The sequence below is a fragment of the Enhydra lutris genome, unplaced genomic scaffold, assembly GCF_002288905.1.
Source record: "Enhydra lutris kenyoni isolate GAN:26980312 unplaced genomic scaffold, ASM228890v2 scaffoldscaffold8, whole genome shotgun sequence".
Classification (NCBI taxonomy): Eukaryota; Metazoa; Chordata; class Mammalia; order Carnivora; family Mustelidae; genus Enhydra; species Enhydra lutris.
In genome coordinates this window covers 17,862,342-17,879,710 of record NW_019154092.1, presented here as the reverse complement: position 1 = coordinate 17,879,710, position 17,369 = coordinate 17,862,342, and the positions used below count along the sequence as shown (strand labels likewise).

At 39.9% G+C, this 17,369-nt stretch overlaps 1 pseudogene; it reads left to right on the top strand.

Moving 5' to 3' along the window:
• The first annotated feature begins 9,591 nt into the window (after positions 1-9,591).
• The window catches only part of LOC111142698, a 33,604-nt pseudogene continuing 25,826 nt past the window's right edge, over positions 9,592-17,369 (top strand).

Genomic DNA, 17,369 nt, shown 5'->3' with positions numbered 1-17,369 from the left:
CATCAAACGAAAAAAGTTTCTACATAGCAAAGGAAAAAATTAATCAGATGAAAAGGCAGCCTAGAGAATGGAAGAAAATATTTTCAAACCTTACATCTGATAAGAAGTTAATTTCCAAAATAAGGAACTCCTATAACTGAATAGTAAAAAAACTAACCCAACTGAAAAACGGGTTAAGGACTTGAATAGATTTCTCCAAAGACACACAAATGGTCAACGGGTATATGAAAAGATACTCAATGTCACTCATTGTCTGGGAAATGCAAATCAAAACCACAATAGGATATCAACTCACACCTGTCAGGATGGTAATTATTAAAATAACAAAACACAACAAATGTTGGCAGGGATATGGAGAAATTGGAACCTTCATACACTGTTGATAGGAATGCAAAATGGTCTGGCTGCTAAGGAAAATAGTATGGGTTTCTCAAAAAATTAAAAATACAACTATCCTATGCTCCAATAATCTCACTTCTGGGCATTTATCCAAGAAAATTGAAATCAGGATCTTTAAGAGATCAGAGCACTCCTGTATTCACTGCAGCACAATTCACGATAACCAAGATATAGAAACAGCCTAAGCATTCATGGATAGATGAATGGATTTCTTAAATGTGGTATATACATACCCTAGAATGTTATCCGACTTAAAAGTATGTGACAACATGAATGGACTTTGAGGACATTATGCTAAGGGAAATAAGCCAGTCACACAGAGACAGATACTATAGGATTCTACTTATTATACGAGGTACCTAAAGTAGTCAGACTCATAGAAACAAAGAATGGAATGGTCGCTGCCAGAGGCTGGGGGGGCGGTGGTGGTGGAGAGAGAAATGAAAAGTTGCTATTCAGTGGGTACAAATTTTCCATTATGCAAAATGAATAAATTCTAGAGATTTGCTATACAACATTGTGCCTATAGATAACAATACTGTATTGTGCACTTTAAAACATATTAAACGGGTAAATCCCATATGGGTAAATCCCATGTTAAGTATTCCTACCAAAATAAAATAAAATAAAAATATAAAAAGCTCAGTGTGCCTGGGTGGCTCAGCCGGTTAAGCATCTGACTCTTGATTTTGATTCAGGTCATGATCTCAGAGTCCTAAGATTGAGCCCCCTGTGGGGCTCCTTGCTCAGCAGGGAGTCTGCTTGGGATTATCCCTCTCCCTCTCCCCCTGCCCTTCCTTCTACTTGCTTGCTCTCTCTCTCTCTCAAGTAAATAAATAAATCTTTTTAAAAATACGTAAAAAGCTCTGTGGATATTTTAGAACACTAGAAAGTCGCATGGGATGACATTTGTTACAGAAGCCTCATTTACTCTCATGATAATAATGACTGATCATGCTATAAACATTTGTGTATGTTATTATTTAAGTGCTATTATTTATTAAACAACTCTTTTTAGATTCTGCATTGTTTTGTTTTTTTACTGAAGATCGTATAGAATAGTGGTGGAGTTTGGCTGGACAAATTACTTTCTCTGCTCCTCTACTTCCTCATCCAGGGCTAAGAATGGTGTCTACCACAGGTTGAAGCTCTCAATTAAATTATCTTTGTAAGAGCTGGAGCTCACTGTCTGACACTAACGATGAACAAATATCGGCTATTATTCTCTTTATACAATGAAGTTCTGCACTAGTCAAAGAAAGCCTGCTATATAAAAGGAAATCCATCTCATGGGTTTCAAACCATCTTAATCAAATAGGCCCACAGTCAGAATACATCCAAGACAAGGTTATTTATCTCATCCTGTAGTTTCTAGAAACACAGATGAAAACTCTCCAAGAAGAAACAATAATACCCAATGTGAACAAATAAATATCAGGGAACAAGGGACAATAAAAGTTGTGTGTCCTTTGGATTTCTTTCCACTATAACTAGAGACACACTCCATGCTTAGTGTATATTGTGGGATAGAACAATTCTATAAATCTCCATTACACCCCACTAAGCTTCAGGGTACTTGGGAAGACAATCTTGCTATAAATGATCTTCTTCCCTGTTCTACCTGTGGTACCTGTGAAAAAGATACTGTAATTACCTTTTCACTTCTGGGCATTGACAATGCCCATGTCATTCATGTAATGTAGTGAAAACAAAATACAGAGGTAGAAGTAATGCAGTATTTAATGTGAGGATTCCATTCAGCAACAGTAGTCTTCATATTAATTGCATATGACCTGAAAAGATATAAAAACAATGTTTTTTTTAAAAATTGTTAATCACTTGTGTCTTATTGGATAGCACAAAATGTAAAATAAAAAAGAGTCCTTAATTTATTTTGATTTATTTAATATATTTTTTGCTTAGGTAACAATTAAAAATTGTTTCCCTTAATGGTATTGCTGGTGTCAGTTCTGTTCTAATGTTATAAAATGTCTATCAGTCAACTTTTTAGTAATTTCTTATAGAATTTCTGTATTTGGAAATGCATAAGTATATGCATGTATTTTTGAAACGAGCTAAAATGCACAGGGAATTAAGAAAAGACAACCTTATTCTTTCCCACCATAGGCCTTTCAAAGCTGTTCTTTGAATTGTTTTTCCCCACTCCTTCCTTAAATCTCAACCATGTCCATAGTTTACGGACATGGGTTTTTTTTTTTTTCCCAGATAATGAAATTTCAGTCTAGTATCATGATTGCATATCTCCAGTTTGTCATCTGAGTAAAAATGACCCCTTTTCTGTAGCTTGGAAGCGTGCAGAGGGAGTGGGAGTTTTGGTTGACTTCTTTGGCCATATCTGGCTCTACCATCTCATCTACATACAAGCTGCTATTTTAAACCCTTCTCAGGTTGTGCACAGGCTGGGAGTTTGGAGAAGATAGGAGAAGGCAGGATAGCTAAGGAACAAAAAGATCTTGCTTGACTGTTGCAATTGTAACATGGAGTAGACTCTCCATATGGTAGACTTATGATGACATATTGATTCTTTGTATCCTCCTGAGAGTTCTTCAGGCTCCTTCCTCTGAAATCCACCATGAATGTTATTAGGATCTCTCATCAACAGCTCCATTCTTCCAACTACTAATGACCAGCACCATGATTTCCTTTGGAATCACAATGGCCAGAGTCCCTTTCAAGATGATACAATCCAGCTCCATTCCATTTGGCCCATGGGAACTGACACATTCTTTGCCTTGCTCAGCTCAGGAAGTTAGACTGTTTCCAGTACAACATCTTCCCTTGTCTTTGCTGTCTTGGAGCTCCTGACTAGTCACAGCCTCTTCCCTTTAAACTGTTCAGGCATCAATCAGACCCCAACTCTGGTCTCTCCAACCAGGCGACCCATGTCAAACTTTTCAAAAGATTCTCTTGAAGCCCTACATCTTGACTTGAGGACCTTCTTTCCTTTCTCCACAAAAGAAATACATAGCCAATTAACCATTCCAAAAAAAATAGTCAACACAGGCACCTTCAATTACAATGATTCATTTGTCTTCTCTTTTATAGCTTAGAGGTGAATGATGGGCTAATACTGGCAGATGTATTTCACAATTTCTTAGCTCCTGCCTGCGTAGACAATCTAGCATCTTCCAAGGGATGCAAGATATGGAGATATTCAACAATAGTTGTATTTGTTTTCAAATTTGGGGGCCTCAGCTGAAACTCTGAGTCAACAGGAAAAGTCCCATTTTAACATAGTATTATATATATGTCATGGGTTCCTACTGGTAGTACTTCAATATATTATGATTTAAATCATGTTCCTTAACAAAATAAATTTGGAAAGCACTACTCCATTGTTTTGTTTTAAGTATGACGTAAGCTACTTGGTTTCAGATAAGTTTTTAATCATGTTGAGGGAGTAATCTATATGCAGTTTAAGTTTTTATCACAAATGAATATTGAATATTGTTAAACGCCTTTTGACATTACAAGATGAACATGGAGTTTCATTGATGTGATCATGATATTCTTAGATTTCCTAATATTAAATCATTAATGGCTTCCTGAAACATTAGTCCTTTAATATGATGCTAGATTAGATTTGCTAATACTTTAATTACAAAATTGTTTTGTGTCAATTCATAAGTGAGCTTAGTTAAAAAAAAATGTGCCATCTTTGTCATGTTCCAGTATATGCTATCTTTTTTTTTAGAAAATGTAAAGCATTCCATATTTCATTCAAGTTATAGCCCTCTTTTTTTTTAGAAAAAAAAAAAGCTATTGAAATACATGTATAGAAAAGTACATCTATCAATTAATTTTCAAAAGAAACCACACTTGAGAGGCACCTGGATGGCACAATCGGATAAATGTTGGACTCTTGGTTTTAGCTCAGATCATGATCTCAGGGTCGTGAGATCAAGCCCCACTTTAGGCTCTATGCTCAGCATGGAGTCTACTTGAGATTCTCTTTTTCCCTCTCTCTTACCACCATGCTTGCTCTTTCTCTCTCTAAAATAAATAAATAAACCTTAAACAAAATTAATTTCAATCCTGAACAATCCATGCTTACATCTTTAAAGGAGTATTGTTCTTTAATACTTCCCCACAGTGCTCGGGATACACTGCTAAGTGGTCAATAAATGCAAATCAACAGAGGAAAGACTTCAGTCAAACGAGACGGACAGAATAGGCAAGATGCTTTCGGATTTGTCCAGCAGACACAGATTTAGACCATCCCACAGGATTTTGATCTGATGAAGAACAGAGCCCTTCTCTGGGTTAGATGAGAAGGGGAAGCACCTCAAACAGTAAGACAAGCAAGCTGCAAGCTGTCGCACTCCCATCTGCATGGCTGATAAGGGCCATCTGATGCAACATGGCCTCCCTCACCGCAAAGTCACAATATTTATTTTAACACCAGTGAATATTGAGTGTGTGTATATATCTATATACTGATAAAACATTGTGCTAATATGTACACAGGGTCTGAACAAGATCAATTTATCAGGGTAATCACGCAAGCCTATGTATGAGAGAGGTTGTTTATATAATGGTTTGATAGAGTACTGTGATATAAGCCACCAAGAAGCACTATCTAGTGCTCATAATGCATGATATATATTTCACAATATGGGCATTGTATAAATAATTAATAGCACGGGCTTGAGAAAGCATTCATATGAATAAGAGAGATGGCACATGAGATCTGTTCAAGTACTCTGCTCTTAGTGGGTAGGCTAGAACAGCACAGGTTGGCCAAGCACATCACACGTTCTAGGGACATTCTTCATCAAGCATTGCCTTGTGTGATGGCTGGTTCTCCACTCAGTGACTGCTATTCCTGCAGAAACAATTTTGAAGTATTTTATCTGTCAGTATGAAAAATGTGCCTGCTGTCTATTTGTGTGAAAGTCCACGTGGAAAGAAACTGCCTCATAAAACAGCACAACAGAATGCAACTGTTTGAACTGCTAGATGCCACCATTTTTCTCAGAAGTGTCCTATTTAGAACTAGAGTAGTTGGCAAGATATTGACTAGTCTATGTATAATTTATCTTTCAACCATTACTCAGTGTTTCCCCAAGCACCCTTGATGTCTACCTAGCAAAAAGCACTGGGCTGATATTTTGCTCATGTCCCCAAGGACCTCTCCTTTCCCTAATACATATGTATTAATTCCCATTAACCTCATTTAGAGGAAGGAGAATGTGGGCATGAAGAGGCCAGATGGCAGTGAGTGTCTGTTACGGTATATGAGTAACTCTTCCCATTATCATTCAGCCTTTATTTACTCAGTGAATTCACATTGTGAGTAACTCGTTTTTGAGGGCTGGTTCTTTTTTCTTCATGGCTACTGGCAAGGACAAGTCCTTCATACTCTTTCCTAGAGTTAGAAACTACAATAGCTGTACAAGACACTGAAGAAAAGTAACTGGAAATGAATGCAGACATTTGCAGATTGGAAGGGTCCTGGAAGAGCATTTGTGAAACTTTCACAAAGAAAGAAAGTAGACCCATGAATCTTGTCTGCTCCCTGTCAGTCAACGCCCCAAGACTGGGCATTCCCCTGCCCCACCCTCACCCACTTAGACCTTGGTGGAAACATATAGGTATTTATAAATCTCTCTCTGAAGTCCTGTGATTCACCGGTGGAATGAACCCACTTCTCTCCTCAAGTCTCAACCTCTGAGGAGTGATGAGGAGCAGTCAGCTGAACGTCAATGCTCAGACAGACACAGCGGGTTATAGGGCCTGCTGACCTCTTCTCAAGTTTATTCTGGTCCTCAGAAACCACAGTTCAAAGACTCTAGATTTACAGTGACAATAAAGGTCTTCTATTTGAGACAGTGTCAGAAGAGCTCTGTCTAAAACTTGAAAGAGTATACACTCCGTGAGTGGTTTGTTCATCAGTAAAATCATTGTGTTGTACTTCTGCGAAAAATATTATCATGGCCCCTTAAAAAGGAGGGAAAAAAACCCCTCTAGTTTTCATTGAAATTATGAGGTAAAAAAACTTTAAGGTGCAATTTTAAATGGTGGTAAGAAGTCAAGAAGAAGGGAGTAGCCACTGGGTCAACAGTGCTGGGAACTAGAAAGGAGGAGGGTGGAAAAACATAAAGGTTGGGTGAGTGAGCCCACTAGGTGAGAGAATGAGGGTGCAGTCCTGAACAGTGGCTTGATAGGTCTGCCTCAGGTTGGGGGTTTTCCAGGCCAGGGCAATGGAGAGAAAGAAGGAAAGAGATTTGAGGGTGAGCATATTCACAGAACATCACGTTAACAGGATGATTTGTAAGATCCATGATTTGTATCAAATTTCTCTTTTATCTTTCAATATTATTTATCTTCAGTCGTTTTTGTCAATAACTTTTAGACTCCCCAAAATATGAATGCAAATATATGCTTTGGGTTTATAAGCACATGCTCAAAGTCCCACAATACATTCCAGATTTTAAAAACTAAACAGAGACACATGAAGAAGTGAAGCCAAAATCACTGTATTTTCATAAAAAGTCTTCACTTGCTTGATGGATAATTGTAAAGTATCAAGGTATTCAACATCTTTTATCTATGTGTTTTTTTTCTAATTAACAAGAGTGTAGTGTCTCAGCTATGTAGCCAATCTTAGATAATTTAAATGACACTGTAATGTTACTTTCCCCTTGCTTTGGATATTTAAAGTAAGATTTGAAATGCCTTCTTCTTATTTTTTAGTTACATACTTTCTAGTATGTACATACTTTTTGGTCTTGGAGATTCCTCCAGGGCAAAATATTACAAAGAGATTCCTGTCATAATGCATAGGCTTATCGAATCTCAGGCTTAGAACCGAATCAGAAATCCAGTGACTGTCCCCCAGGCTCTTCCAGTCAGTTCTAGCAACTACTGTTGAGGCCTTATTCCATCATTTAGCTTCTCTGATTACAGCTCCCAGGGAAGAGACGAGCTTCCAGGACGAAGACGATTGGTCTCCCTCAACAGGTCTCCATGACACTTCAGGAAGCGTCACTTAAGGAAGCAACTGCATCTAAATTATTCACCAAAGTTGTCCCCTTATTTCTCTGCTCCCAGCTGCCCTCTGAAAAATTTATTCACTGGAAGCTAATGCCCGAAAGAAAGAGAAGGCAGGAGGAGCTTTCTCGCTGGACTCTCAGACCAAGGATAGGATGTGTGCTCTGGGGGCCGATGTCAACAGGAACACCAGATTCTCCCTCGTTTGTTCTTTATCTTTACTTACTGCTCGTTTTGCTGCCATGGACTTTTTTATTATTCTAAATTGTGGGTGAGATAATAGTTGGTTTCTCAAAGTGCAAAGGCTAAACCTACTGATAAACTTCCGCAGCTACCAGGGGACAAACGCCACCCAAACTGCCAAAACAATCATGACCTCACTTCCTGCATGGCGCACTGGAGACTTCACCAGAAACTCAGAAACCCCGCAGGCGAGGCTCTGGCAGGAGCCACAGGCAGAGATCAATGAGTCATCGAAGCAGGGCTTTGGCCAGGCCAGTTCTTTTAAGAAAAAAATACATGGAAAGAGTTCTTTTGCTCCATTGCTGCTATCGCTGCTTCTACTCAGGAGACTTCGCTATCATCAGGCCTTTGCTTGTACCAGTAAAATTTACTTCTGGGCTTTTTAAAAAGCCAGGGCCAAACACTGAACAGCTGAGAGATTCATTTCCTCCCCAGCTAACAGGTTTTTCAGGTGTGATGTAAAAACTTCATTTGTAGTTCAGCTTGGCCAGAAAAGCATACATTTAATTTGTTTGTTTGTTTAAAAAAGATTTTATTTGTTTATTTGACAGAAAGAGACAGAGAGAGAGCAAGCCCAGGTAGGTAAAGCAACAGGCAGAGGGGGAGGGGAAAGTCCAGATACGGGACTCAATCTCCGGACCCTGGGATCGTGACATGAGCCAAAGGCAGACGCTTAACCAACTGAGCCACCCAGGCGCCCCCACTCATTTACTTTGTAATACTGATTAGAATTTTCCAAGGTGAATATTTAAGGCTTCCTGAAAGTATAGGTTTGAAAGCTTTTGAAGTTCTTTAAAGGACTTGGAAGGTCTTAGAGTTTGGTTCTTTGAGTCTAAGTGTGGTTCTTAGAGTTTGAATGGTCCTGAAAAGATGAAGCAGATTTTCAGTGCCCCGTGGGGGCTTTGCAGAGCTTTGGGAAAGGGAAACAAATATTGTTTGAATGGCTACCATGTAGTAAGCCCAAGGTGGCCTTGAAGACACAAATGAATATGATCTTGACCTCTCTATCTAGTCATTCCAAATGGTGCAGAAAGAGCTAAGTCTGAGGATTGCACAGGTACTCAGGACTCTCAGAGAAGGCACCGAGTCCAGCCGACACCCAGAAAAGGTGGTCATCAGGGCCTTCTCCTAACAGGTACATTGAGCAAGTATTAGAGCACAAGTAGGGATTAGTGAATCAGAAGATGATAAGACAGAATCAAAGGAAAATAGGAACTGAAATTAGAAAGCCTATGTTTGAGACTTGAGTCTCTCCTTATTACCTATGTAACCTTAAGTAAGAAAAGAACTTCAAGTTTCTAAAACTCTTTTATATAGAATAGAGATGATAATACTCATGTTATAGTTTGAAAGGGTAGACTAGATAATTTAACCTTTGATTTCTTTTTTTTTATTATTTAGTCATGTGCTTTAAAACTTTCTAGGTATCCTTCCATTTTTATTTCTATTTCTATTTCTATTTCTATTTCTATTTCTATTTCTATTTCTCATTCAGGCAGAGGAAACAGTATGTGCAGAGTCATGGGGACCAAAGAGACTGGTACAATCCTTAGAACTAAAAGCGTCATAATCCCTCCATCCTAGAACAATCTGTGTACATCTAATGTGGACATTTCCCTTCTTGTTTTGCCCAGAATAATGAGACAAAGAGAGACAAGGCCATGGCAAAAGAAGACACTGCAGAAGTAAGGAAGAATCATGACCCAGGTGGTTTGGCAGGTTTGGAAAAGAAGCAAGCAGGGTAGAGTTTATACATGTGGAAAAGAAAGATCGGCTGAAGTCGTGATGGTCTTACTGAAGGAGAAAAACATGTTCTGTGAGTAGCCGGGGTAAGGGTGCTGGCAGGACAAGGGGGGTAGATCTCCTGTTTCAGTGTGAGATTTCTTACCTGGGGAAGTTCTGGGAGGCAAGGAAGAAGCACAGCCAAGAGGGCACATGATTGAAATGGAGACCAAGAGAAGGTCACTAGACAAAGTCAAGAACGTGATTGGCTGGAGTGTTGGACCAGTCTGTGAGCTGGACTTTGAAATTCTTCATGCAAGGGACAGGATTCACGGTGGAGAAGGTAAGTGCCAAAGTCCTCGTGAACCTCTTTCTGAATTTCTAACATGGATGAAATGTATCACTGTCTACTCAGTTATCCATACCGGGAACCTGGGCTTTATCTTCAAATCGTCTCACTCCTTTACCCCTTCATCCAACCAAGGAGTCCACTCACGGGGCTGTTTGTATGACAGCTGCACACCTCTAGCAAAGGAAGTCTTGCAGAGCGCTGGCTATAAGGTGGCTCTATGTAGCCAGGGAAACCTGGTGGAGTGTTGACTCTTCCTTTTCTGGCTGTATCAGTGTGGGCAAGTGACCTACATGCCATGCTTCACTTGCCTTGTTTGGAAGAAAAGATAATAATAGTATTGGCCTCAGAGAATTATAGTGAATTATGAGGTCATATACATAAAATGAGGTGTCTGGTATACAGTAAGTCCTCAAAAAATGCTAACCATTGATGTGGTAGCATTAGTGCTGCTTTAGAATGCTACAGCAAACATGGAAAAACCCAGTATCCTTCTTTGCTTATATGAGAGAAAGAATGCCTATGTTTGGTAAAAATGCAAGGGTATTAGGAATACAGTAAAGGATGCATTATGGAGAATGGTGGCAAAACAGGAAACCAGATAGGTGAGAAACTGAAAGTGGCCAGCAGGGGCATTAGGATTGGATTCTTGTGCCTTCTAGAGAAGGGTCTGGGATGGAGAGGGCTAGGAGACCACCACTACAGTCCAGCTTGAGCATGCAGATTCACTAGAAGGGAGGTGGCACCAAGATGGTTTGGGAGGCAGCCTCTAAGATCAGCTAAATTTGAGGAATCCTGGAAGATCTGGAACACTAAGAATTGATGCCAGCCCCCAAGAGGCATCGTGGTTAGCAGTGAGATGGATGGGCTCTTCAGACTGGGGTCACTGAGAAGTGTGAGGAAACTCGGTTGCTGTTTGCCAGCCCAGATTTCAGCTCCTTGTTGTAAATTTCCTACATGTTAACATTTCTGAAATTGGAACAGGTCTTGTGATTGCTTCCTCCCAATGTGCTGTGCATTCAATCCCTGGAGCCACCATCAATGGCATCTTAGATTCAAGGAAACACAAAATACATCATAACAGTTTTAGTTAAGTGAAATATATTAAACTTCTTCTATAACTCTATGGTATTTGATCTGTAAGTCACATACTCTGAAGGATGCTAGGAAAAATAAATATTCTGACCAGTAACACCCAATGCTGTTAATTACCTAGAGAATTCATGTTCAATTCAATTGACTGGGGGATTATGCACAGTCAGGAGATTGACTCAATGGAGGTGATAATAGCTGAGAACCCCCACTGCCTGGCCAGCTAGCATGGATGTCTTCCTACTCCCAGCCCAGGGCTGCCTTTCCAGTAAGTCCTTCTAGATATCTGCAAGTTTAATGCACAAAAGCTTTCCCCATTCATCCTGAAGCCTTGACAAATGTGCCTTTGCTTACTGGGCCTTCCAGAAGTAAAGGTTAAATGAAATCTGAATGGAATACAAATAGTTCTTCCTTTCAGAGATTTTATTCTCTGAGAGCTCATGCCAGAAAACAAACTTCCTTCATGATCACCAGGGAGCCCCCATTGGTGTTTGGTATTCTAATGGCTGGAGACATTCCCCCAGGTTCCTTCTATCAATTCATATGATGGTATATATATTTAATCAGTTTCCACCATGTTCCTGGAAAGACATTTAGCTGGCGGCCAACAGACTCCTCCTCCTGCTCCTGTACATCTATGAAGTCAGTTGGGGAGCCCTTGATTCAACTACAGGGGCTCAGTAATCGTCTTCCTGAATTTTCTCCTGGGCAAACCAAGCTTCCCATCAGGCATGAGCTCATTGTTTTGCGTCTCAAAACTTACCTACATGAAATCACCCACACCCTCTTCATGTATAGGCCAATCAAGCCAAATAGATACATATTTTTTAATTCAGAGGCTAGCATCATTCAAGAAAAAGAAGACCCTGGGTAGAAGCGAAATAAAACACAATGAACTGTGGCTGGCTCTGTAAAGGGGATTGTGGTACAGCAGGGAGAAGCAGCCCTACAGAGAAGGAAAATCAATTTTCATTAATGATTTTGAGTGTGCCATTGGCCTCAAGTTAATTATTTATTCGCATGAGGGCTGAGATTTATCTCATGGATATGCCAGATTATTTGAAAGGGTTTTAGTGCCTTTGACCTATGCTCAATGAATCTTCTTGACCCATATTTCATTTCACATGCAAAAAGAGTAGGCAGTATATTGGTCATTTTTTTTCTAGTTTATTCGTTAATCCCATCAACTAATAATTAAAGAGGTTTGCTATGGGCTACATGCTATTCAAGGTCCTAGGAATAAAACTGTGAGCAGAATAGTCTCTACTTTCATGGAGCTTAACATTCAAACAGTGGGAGAGACAGGTGACCGGCTAATAAAAAATGAATGTGAACACTTGACGTGATATAATGAAATGCTGTCTTACCTCTGAGCTGTTATCTTCCAGAAACCCAAAGCTCTAGTCGAATCATGAGGAAAATATTAGACAAATCCCAATAGAGGGACATCCTACAAAATTCTTGACCAGTTCTCCTCAAAATTGTCAAGGTCTTCAAAAATAAAGAAAGTCTGAGAAACTGTTAAAGCCAAAAGTAGCCTAAAGACACATGACAACTAAATGTAATGTGAACTCCTTGTTGGGGTCCTAGAAGAGATAAAGGACACTAGGCAGAAACCAAACAATTTTATTTATTTATTTATTTATTTATTTATTTATTTTTCATAATATCTACATCCAACTTGGGATGCGAACTCATGGCCCCAAGATCTACAGTCCCATGCTCTACTGACTGAGCAAGCCAGCCACTCCAAAAACGAAGGAAATTTTAATCAACTGTGGACTTTGGTGAATTACAAAAAAAAAAAAAAAATGGATGTAAACATCATAATTTCAGATAATAATGAGTGTGATTAGGAAGAATGCTGAAGGACAGTGGGTTGAGGGAGGCCACCCTGAGAAGGGGACATTCCAATGTGACCAGAATGATGAGAAGGCACCCACCTGCAAAGTGGGGAAGCATATCTGAAGAATGGGAGGAAGTGAGAAAAGGCCCTGAAGTGGGAATCAGCTGGTGTGCTCAAGAAACAAGTAGAGAGCTTGTGTGGCCAGAACCTGGCGAGTAAATACTACAAAATGACCCTGGACAACCTCTCCAGGTTCTGGAGGCCACAGATGGTCTTCTCAGTCAAGCTAAAGATCTGAAAGTTATTCAGAGTCATTGGAGAGTTTTCAGTAGGGAAGTGGCATGATCTGACTAATCTTTGAAAAACATCACTCCAGCCACTGCTGTGCTAAGAAGAGAGCATATTAGTGCCTGTTGAGGGCTGGACAGAGAAGTAAATGGGAAGTGACTCTTCAACAGGCATGGGATTTCTTTGGGGGGATACTATTAATGTTCTAGAAGTAGATAGTGGTGATTGGTTGCACTGCTTTGGTAATATACAAAAAATACGAAGAATTGTATACCTTAAAATGGTTCAAATGATGAATTTTATGTTATGGGAATTTTATCTCAATTTTAAAAAGGATAGATTATAGGAATGGGGCAAACATGGAAGCAGGTGGTTCAGCTACAAGGTTATTGCTGTAGTACAGGAGAGAAATGGTGAGGTCTTGGACTAGGGTGATAGCAATAGAGCTTAGGAGAAATGTCTGAACTGACAGATTTTGGAAGGAGAGCTGGCAGGATTACTTTAGAGTTCATGTGCTTGGAACGGGTTATTGCAGGAAATCAAGAGCAATATGAAGACCCTAAGAGAGACACTTCTGACTTCCAGCTTCTTTTAAGACGTTCTAGTGTGGGTTTTATACATCATGTGTTAGTACACTTAGGGCTACAAATGACAGCAAACACTAACTCAATATGAGTTAAATAGTAGGAAAATTATTTCTAAGAATAAGTCCAACAGCAGTAAGGGCTTCCTGCTGGTACAATCAGGGGCTGAGCACATCATCAAGGACCCTGGTTCTTAAGACCTTCCATGAAGTACCTTATGCCTGTCAGCTTTGCCTTCACCTGGCCTATCTTCATGGTTTTAAGATGGCAATAGCAGTTTCAGGTGTCACATTCAAGCAAGAGCAAAACAATGACAAGGGGAAGAAATGACACCCTTTCCATGTATCTTTCTTCCTTTTTTTTTTTTTTTTAAGATTTTATTTATTTATTTGACACACAGAGAGAGATTACAGGTAGGCAGAGAGGCAGGCAGAGGCTGGGACGGGGGGGAGCAGGCTCCCCGCCGAGCAGAGAACCCGATGCGGGACTCGATCTCAGGACCCTGAGATCATGACCTGAGCCGAAGGCAGAAGCTTAACCCACTGAGCCAACCAGGCACCCTCCATGCATCTTTCTTAGAAGTAAAGAACATAGTGGATCCCAATGACTACTCAGCATAGTCTTTCAAATTTTATTTCATTTTGACTCATGGAAAACAATTATGTGTTTATTCAAATGGAACTGGGCTACAGAAAAAATAACAATAATTTGGGGGGGAGGCAGAGAAGGAAAAGGATTAGAAGTTTAAAAGTAGTGGCTTTTGTTTGGATCTATGTGGTGTTTGCTGTGCTATGGCTCACACATATCTTCCCATGAACAACAGCATTCTGGGGCTAATGGTTAATGAAGAGACTTGAGTTTTTCTCTCACTTTGTCTGAGATTCAGCATGTGAAATGGAATTATCATGGTTAGCTTAAACTACCCAGCCTCTATCCGCTATAGTTGGGGATAAGGTTCAATTACCCCTGGGGTACATGACAATGGGAAGATGACCAGTGGCTCCAATAACAAGGTTGTAGGGATTGGAGAGTGGACGTTGGGTACACAACTAATAGCATCTGAACCATGGTGGATTATAGGAAAAATTGGGGGATTCAAAAATTGATTCATTATAAATAGGGAGAGATACAGAGAACACAAAATATATTATTGTATCACCAGGACTATGTCTGGTGAACTTCACTAACCCTATATATTTCTTAGAAGTAGAGAAAATGCATTTTGAATAGCCCTGAACATTTGACAAGAACTTGAAGCTCCTAGAAAGACTTAATAAAACAAGGACAAAACAGGAAATCACAGAATGGTTTAATAACCAAGGTTCAATAATAATGATTTAATAATCAAGTAATGGTTTGATAATATTGGCTATTATCACTGAGCACTTCCTATATGAGCACTTTACTACATACTTAACTTATATCATACCATTTAATTCCCAAGACAACTTTATTACTACATCGTCACTTTGCAAGTGAGGAAATGAAGGTTTTGAAAGTTTAAGGCAACTTATCACACAGACAGTAGAACCAGGATTTGAATCCAGACAGTCCGACTCCAAAGCCTGTACACCTAATCTCTGAGCTTCCTACACACCAAACATCAATCTAGACTTGAAGGTTTAAGCTTTAGAGCAATATTTCTAAACCAACACCACTTTTGGAAAAAACAAAACACGTCTTGCTATCCTCAAAGAGACTTTGATTTTGATTGCTTATTTTCATGTATAAAATAAAAAGTTATCTTCTTTCCTTTTTCATGCATGAAATTGACTTGCGTTTTCAATGCAAATTTCCACCTTTCCCTGATATTCTCATATGCTTAGTCGGGGGGTAGGGAGTGGGGAGGATCCTCTTCTGGAATATGAATCACTCTTCTAGAGGATTTGGAGAGCTATCTGTGAGTTGAGGTTCCGAAGCAATTCTGGTCCTGTTGGAATTCTGATCCCAGTGACCTATACTGGATGTCTATGTCCTTAGTCAAGTGAGCTAGATCATTGCTCAGCCTTCCACTTTAGCTGAATGGCTTGGTCTTGAGGTCAAAGACTTCCTAGAGCCGACTCTTGGTTGTGTAAGAGAGGGCAAGCCACTAATTCCCTCATTTGTAAAGTGGAAAAAAAACACATGATATTGAACATCTCCACAGGAGAAATGGGGCTAATTATGGGTCAACTACTATTTGGAAACAAGAGTTTTTGTTTCACAGATTACCCTCAAGGGATAGAAGATAACATTCCTATCTCCTCCAAGAAGACAGGTGAGACTGAATGAACACTTTTGCTTGCTCCTTCTCTCTCTTTTTGCATAATTATTCCTTCAGGGCAAGGAGTATATTATTAATAGTCAGCACTTGTGTGAAATTAAACCATAAACACAATAGATAAGATGCACATTATTAGATTGGCCAGTTTCCCCCACTTAGTAGTGGAAGCTTCACGTGGACCCACAGGACTAACCTCTGCCTCTGCATCAGCAATTTATCTGTGTCCCAGTTAATCATTCAGAATTGCCATCCAGGCTGCAACTCCTACAGGGGGGAAGAAATACTAATTTCATGGCTGCCTCTGAGCATGCACAGGTGGATTATATCATTGTAGTCACACATCAGAAACCCAGTGTCATCGTTTCTCTACCATAGGTGTGTGGATGACAGCTGTGGAGGGCTTTGAGTGGAGCCTGTGTGCTAATATTCTCAAGAACTTGACCAATTTTTTAAAAATTATGCCAGTATTGGGGCACCTGGGTGGCTCAGTTGGTTGGGCGGCCTGCCTTCGGCTTGGGTCATGATCCCGGGGTCCTGGGATCGAGCCCCGTATCCGGCTCCTTGCTCAGCGGGGAGCCTGCTTCTCCCTCTCCGTCTCCCTCTCCCTTCTACTCTGCCTGCTTGTGCTCTCTCTCTCTGCGTCAAATAAACAAATAAAATTTAAAAAAAAATTATGCCAGTATTTGGAGATCAAGTTCTTGCTTCAGACAATACTGTACTATGCATGATGTTATTGTCATTTGTCCCTATTGATATTGCTTGGAATACTGCTTGGCCTGTATGCACATACAAGTACTCTGTTAAGTACTAGCTCTTGTCATTGCCTTTGTTGCTGGTTTCCTAGTTAGGTAAGGACCTGGAAAGCAATGTAAGGCTGTTAGTCATCACACATCTCTGAGGGGTGTCTGTCAACGGAAGCGATTCCATATTCTCTCTTGGATATCTATTGACTGTTGTCAGGAGGCATCTACAATTTCCTTCAGCTCTCTCCTGAGGTAAACAATGGTGATATGGGTGCTTAAGAAGAATGATATTTATTAAGGTTTGGCCACTCAAGGGAAAGGTTTGTTGTGACGTTCCCCTTTTTCCTTCTGAGGAAAGGCAAGCTGGCTGTTTCTCTTCTTGGTCCATCCAAGTGGCAGGGAATCATAGGAATTGGCACAGTTAGCTTCAAGGAAGTGTTTCAGATTTACTGTTATCCAACTATCTACAGGGGACCAAGACTGCTAACTTCAAATCCTAGCATGAGCTTTGAAGGCACCTTATTTGGATGTAAGGCAAGGCTCTTTGGCCGAATTTATGACCTTGGGCAAATTGCTTAAGCTCTTCTAGTTCTACTTTAATCTTTAGTTTATCCATAGAAAATGGAAAGAATAACAGCTTATAGGATTGTGGTGACATTTAGGAATATGGTGTGTAACACACATAGGACACTAACTTGGCAAATAGTATGCACTCAATAAATAATAAGTATTGTCATAATTTCTTTGTAATGTTTATGCCATGGAATGATGCCTTTGTTAGGTTTCTGAAAACGTGGCATTCAAAATTACACACACTCATATTTTC